Here is a 7,098-nt window from a genome sequence, read left to right as displayed (position 1 = left end):
AGGAAATACAAATAAAATACATACCAACCTTCTAAAATCCTCTCTTTAATATTACGAAATAATTTTTTAAATTCTTCATTGTTTAAAATATTGCCAAATGAAGTTAAGCTCTTCACTTTTGTAATTTTCTTAACATTTTCTTTTTCTGTCATAGGCTTATCCTTAACCCAGTATTCACAAAACATTTTAGTAAAATAATATATTACACTTTTCGAGCTTGTCAAACTGTCCTGCCGTTCTTTAAAATTATTTTCCGAAAAATTCCAGTTTTCCGAAATGTACATTTGTTCACTGCGTTTTTGATTAGATAAATTATTATTTAAACGTCGTAGATCGAGGTTAGAATCACTAACGCACGTTTGTGAATGGGATCTTGAACAATGGTACTCAGATTTCTTTTTTCTTGGTTTTAGTGATCGACTTGAACTTTGTTTCTGACACAGTGCCAATCTCGAAAAATATTTATCTCGAAAAAAATTATTGAAATATAGTTCAAGGCTATCGTTAGAAGTTTTATTGGAAGCATAGATTTCTGAGTTATTATTAATAATTTTTTCAGTAATATTCCGATCTTTACTACAAATTTTATTCTGCAAATCGTTATGCGCTTTCCATTCTAACCTTTTAAATGCACTCTTGACTTTTTCTCCATTATTACAAATTGCTTCAAAATCTAGAATTGATATGTAAATATTATATATTTTTAAAGGTAAATAGAGTAATTATAAATAATAACCATATATACAGGCTGTCCGCAAATTTCACCGACAACGTTTGACTGCATATTCATGACGATAAATAAATACCATCTATGAAAAAAAAGTTAAATAAAAACTTTTTGGTTTTTGAGTTACAGACCTTCAAAGTTGTCAAAAATAAAACTAATTTGATTAATAACTTCTTAACCCTTTTACCGATCGCGTTAAAATTTGGTACATTTATTTGGACTATTATGGCGTTTTATTTCTTAAAACTTTAGTCAAATCAATATACTGGGTGATAATTTTCTTCGGTCACTTCTCCCTTTTAGCGGTCAAAACTTTTACAGTGGTCAAATTTTTTTAAAACTGGCAGCAACATTGAAAAGGTCGTTTCATTTAAAAAAAATATTGTCCCTTGAGAAAATCCTAAAGTCACAATAACAATAATGGAGCAACTTCAAAAGGCTAAATACTTTCTTTCAGTGTAAATTTAACCCCTGATATTACAAATGTAGATCAGCTTTCTTTAATTGTGAGATTTGTTCAAGATAATGCAGAACCAGTTGAACGATTCCTTTGCTCTCTGTCAAACACTGGTCACAAAGCAGAAGACGTGTTGCTAACCGTTATGAACACCTTCAAAAAACTGAATATCGACATTGACAATTGCAGAGGTCAATCTTATGACAATGCTAGTAATATGTCTGGACAGTATAATGCTCTACAGGCTAAGATCAAAGAATAATATCAGTATGCAACATACATACATTGCCCCGCACATTCGTTAAATTTGATCGACTCATCGGCAGCTGAATGTTGCCCAGAAGCTACAAATCTACAGGATGTGCTATTTAACACTCCCGCTGCCAATATCTCCGAAATGAAGAAATTTATTTTAGTTCCGGAAACTGGGGTTGTTAGGTCTCCCGAATAGCTTCAAATTGCAGTTATAATTGTTAGTTCAAATATTTCTGTATAGATGGCGTGGCGATACTAAATAATTTGTTGATTCCTGGAACATAGAAATGCAACCCATCTGAAATATCGTTAAATTTTGAATAATTTTTGTAATATAAGGTTTTTCCCAATATTTACTTGTTTTCGACATAGGTATTATTTTATTTAAATCACACTGAGACAAAATATTCTTTTAAAATATGTATTGTTATAATGACTTTATTCACACCACATACTAACTAACAAACAATAAACAATAAAAAAACAAATGATCAACTGCTGAAAAAAATTGTACAATGGTAAATCTTATAAAGGACAGAAAGAAACCGTATTTTATTATTAAAAAAATCAGTCATAGGTGGCTCATGTCTTTCGTTTAAAATAAAACATCTATGATAGATGACACATATTAGTTTTCCAATAATTAGTTTTATCAGCTTGCGTGTTTCAATTTAACTATACTAGTTACAAGATTTACCATTGTACATTTTTTTTCTGTAGTTGATCATTTGTTTTTTTTTTATTATTTATTGTTTGTTAGTTAGTATGCCGTGTGAATAAAGCCATTGTAACAATATTTTAAAAGAATATTTTGTCTCAGTATGATTTAAATAAAATAATAGATTTTCCTGTTACATCATACATTGCATAGTCGACATAGAAAACAAGTAAATATTGGGAAAAACTTTATATTACAAAAATTACTAAAAATTTAATGATCTTTCAGATGGACCGCATTTTCACGTTCCAGGAATCAAAAAAAAATTAGTATTGCCACATCATCTATACAGAAAGATTTGAACTAACAATTCTAACTGCAATTTGAAGCTATTCGAGGGACATAACAACCCCAGTTTCCGGTACTAAAATAAATTTCTTCATTTCGGAGATATTGGCAGCGGGAGTGTTAAATGGCACACCCTGTATATGTGTTTTTTACGGCATCAACGGAACGTACAAAATTACTGCAATCATTTTTGACTAAGCCTGAAAATATAACTATGAAAAATGTGTCTCATACGAGAACATCAGCAGCCAGCTTACGGAATATTTTGGAACCAAATAATAGCGGCTCCTGAAGCTATAAAAAGTGACTCCGCTTTAATTAAATATGAAGCTGCAAGGCTATTGGCTCAACTAAATTCCCTAGTAGAAACGACCATATTATCGGAATTTTTGGGGATCTCTATCAAAACAATTTAATATAGTTTCCAAAATTCTACAAGGTGTCGACTCAAACGTAAAGGTAGTTATCAGGCTCTACGAGTCACTCATCATTTTCGTAGAAAATAAACGGGAATATTTTGCTGCTTTTGAAGAGGCTGGTAACAAAATTCTCAGACGAATACAGAAGCAATCACAAGAAATTTATTAAAAGAAATGAGATGAGTGTAGCGAGAGAGAAATGTTGTTACAAGGATGTAACCATTTCAAGGTTAATCCTTCTTCCCAATACGCGACCAATTGTTGGATGAGTTAAGAAGGCACAAAACTTCGTATAACGGAGTAACCGCCAAGTTTGCAATTTTATGCAAATTGGATACAATGTCTGACGCGGAAGTTAGAGTTAACGCCATGTAACTCCAAAAATTATACCCAATTAATCTTGCGGATGATATACAAGACGAATATGTTCTTTTAAAACAATTATTGATGTCTCGTGACAATAAAATAAGTTTAAGGCAACTTAACCTAATTGTTTATTAAGCAAAATGATTTGAAGGAAACATTTCCATAGAAAGAAATAGCATTACGTATGTTTCTGTTCACTGCAATGACAAATTCGGTACTCAAAAGAATAAAAAATTATCTACGGGGTGTCACCTAACGAATGTTACCTATTTCAAGTGTATAATATAATAGTCCACAGTACAGCCCCCCCCCCCTGGAAAGTTGATTACCACATACTTTATAACTCCTGAGGGACATCCTTTTGACGAGTCTACCACATTTTTCCTCTACGACTTTTCTCGATTCCTCCGCTTTTCCACACGGAAAAGTCCGAAAACATGGCAATTTCCCGGGGTCTTGAAAACTCAAGACCACATCTTTTATTTTTAGCTTAAGTAACTGGAAATTTTGTTGCAAATGCCGATTTAAATTTGTCCGACAGAAATTCCTCCGACATTGACGTGTCTACCCGTCGAAACATGCCAAAATAACAGGGTATTGAAAATCAATTACCACATAGGTAATTTTTAGTAAAATTAATTGTAAATAATTAATTCAGTCAAAAAGTATTGTTGTCCGACAAATTTCAAGCCGCGTTTTTTCAGTCCGACAGCTGGAAATCGGAATTTTCACGGGGTATGAAAAATCGATTACCACATGTCGGACAAAAATAACACACGATAGAAAAGTGTTTTTTATAAGCAAAAATTGTAATGTCCGACAAAAATATATCCGCAAATCGTCAGTCCGACAAAAAATGATGAAAAAAATTTCGTAAAAAATGTGCACATGTATTTATAATTTCTAATAAGGTATTTTCATGTATTAAGCAAAATTCCATATAAATATACAATACAGGGTGTTTCAGAAAGACCTCCCGTAAATACAGGGGGTGAGGACGACAAAAAATAAGAATTTTTTGTCATATGAACTATATGTCTATCTCCTCTTCTCAAAGCTCAAGCTTACTTTGAGAAAAGTCACTTATTTTATAGTGTAATATTGTAAGAGTTTAATTAAAAGCCTTTTTTCTCGAAAATCGTCCACATTAGGAAGTTCTAACAAGAGTACATTATTTTTAGAAAATAAAATTGTACAATAGAAATTGGAGCCCGACTGGTAAAAAATCTAACCTTAAAAAAAATATAACTTAAATTGTAATAAGAATGTAGCATAACTAGCGCCCTCTATGAAATATACAAAAAATAATTAGACTAGCGTATTTGGCACCCTTAAAAACCTCGGACTACCAAATTTCATAAAAATATTTCGCACCATTTGGAAATTTTCATAAAAATGTTATTTAAAAAATTTTATTTTGTCTCTCTGTATCTCGAAAACAAGAGGAGATAGACATAGAGTTCATAAGACAAAAAATTCTCATTTTTTGTCATACTATCACCCCCTTTATTTACGGGAGGTCTTTCTGAAACACCCTGTATATATTTTTCGTTTTATTCTTGTAATTGTAAATCTCTATATGCTCAATTTAGCCAAATAAATATCGAGAAAAGAATTAAACGATTTCAAAAAAGTATGTATGGTGTAAAAAAATTATGCACAAAAGTTTTGGGATTTTCTTTTAGAAAAATAGGAAAATTTTTGTAAAGAAAAATAACAAACGCGAATGAAAACTTGAAAGAGAAAAAAGGATTTTTATATCAAGTATAATATTAATTTATTTAGAAATAATGCATTATGCACTAAGATCGTATTAATCGCCTCAAAAATAACTTCATTTGTTTATAACTTTTAAATTTTTAAGCATAAAATAAGCAATATTATAATTATTTATTTGAAACAAATAATAATTTACATAATAATAATTAATAACCATTTATAAATATGAAATTTTTGGAGTGAAAAAATTAAATTTCATCACGTTTATTGATTTATTGATTTTTTAATAATTTGCGGACATTAAATCGTCGGACACTTATATCACTATTTTGTACAGTAAATTTAAAAGTGGAAAAAATGAAAATTAGATATGTGGTAATCGATTTTTCATACCCCGTGAAAATTCCGATTTCCAGCTGTCGGACTGAAAAAACGCGGCTTGAAATTTGTCGGACAACAATACTTTTTGACTGAATTAATTATTTACAATTAATTTTACTAAAAATTACCTATGTGGTAATTGATTTTCAATACCCTGTTATTTTGGCATGTTTCGACCGGTAGACACGTCAATGTCGGAGGAATTTCTGTCGGACAAATTTAAATCGGCATTTGCAACAAAATTTCCAGTTACTTAAGCTAAAAATAAAAGATGTGGTCTTGAGTTTTCAAGACCCCGGGAAATTGCCATGTTTTTGGACTTTTCCGAGTGGAAAAGCGGAGGAATCGAGAAAAGTCGCAGAGGAAAAATGTGGTAGACTCGTCAAAACGAAGCTCCTCAGGAGTTATAAAGTATGTGGTAATCAACTTTCCAGAGGGGGCCTGTACTGTGGACTATAAATTGCACACACTTAAATGGTGTCGATTTAGCCAAACTTGTTTAAACGAAAAATGTCGCAAAATGTTACAGGGTGTTAATGTTTTCTCCTTAATTCAGAACCCAGTTAACCGATTTAAGCAAAATTTTGCTGTTGCTTACTTTCTTTTCATGAAGTATGTAATAATTATGTTCCTATTAGGTTAAATCATACAGCGCGTTCATTTTACTACAACACTTTGCGAATATTCTTCTGTAACTTTTTTGCACGTTTAAAATTTTACATGCAACTATCAGAAATAGCTAGAGAATTTTATTCTACGCAAAAATGTATACCTATCAAAAGTCGAGATTTATTCGGTTGTGAAGTTATTACAGAATATATTTTTTTGAAATAACTACGTATCCGTAATAAACATAATTAAAATAACATAATAAACTGAAAGGTGGCAGTAATAAAAAGACATTTATAATAAATCTTCTACGTGTCCGCCATTCTCTTCGACACATTTCCTTAATCGTTTTATGAAACTACTGAGAATAGGAAACGAATTATACGTTCGTCTAACTTGTTGTACGGCGCGGCGCGCGGCGTCTTTTATTCTATCCCAAAGTTCTTCTCACGTTAGAGTTGTAATTCCTTTCAAATAACCCCAAAAGTAAAAGTCTAACGGATTCAAATCCGGACAGCGAGCAGGCAAAGGAAAGTCACTGCCTCGATCAATCTAACGGTTTGGAAATGCTTGATTTAAATGATCTCTCACCAAATAACTGCAATGAGCAGAGGCACCATTGTGCATGAACTACATTTGTCGTCTAGTATTAATTGGGTACTTCTTCGAGAGCTCCAGGAAGTTCTTGCTGAAGAAATTCCAAATAATTTTGGCCGTTCAACCTTTCAGGTAGAGCGATAGGCCTTAAAATAAAATTTGCTATAATCCCGCACCAGGCGTTAACCGAAAATTCATGTTGGAAGTGATGCTCTTTTATTGCGTGTGTATTTTCTTCGCTCCACATGTTAGAGTTTTTCCAATTAAAAACACCACTACGGGTAAAAACAGCTTTACCTGTAAAGGCAATTCTCCCGAGAAAAGTGTGATCCCTGTTATGTAACTGGATAAATCGTTCGCAAAATGTTAATCTCAGCAGGCGGTCTGGTTAGAGCAAATTTTATACAGGTAGAAAATGGAAACATTGTAACTGCTGCGTGTGGAGTACTTATAGTTAAAACGAACGGTTTAGCGGCCAACTCCTGTGACTGCTGACAAACGACGAATACTATTTTCGGGATTTTCTTCTACTCTTTCTAGAATTTGTTCTTCGTCTTGTACC

Source organism: Anoplophora glabripennis, unplaced genomic scaffold (genome assembly GCF_000390285.2).
Source record: "Anoplophora glabripennis isolate ALB-LARVAE unplaced genomic scaffold, Agla_2.0 scaffold804, whole genome shotgun sequence".
NCBI lineage: Eukaryota > Metazoa > Arthropoda > Insecta > Coleoptera > Cerambycidae > Anoplophora > Anoplophora glabripennis.
This window is presented reverse-complemented; position numbering follows the sequence as displayed.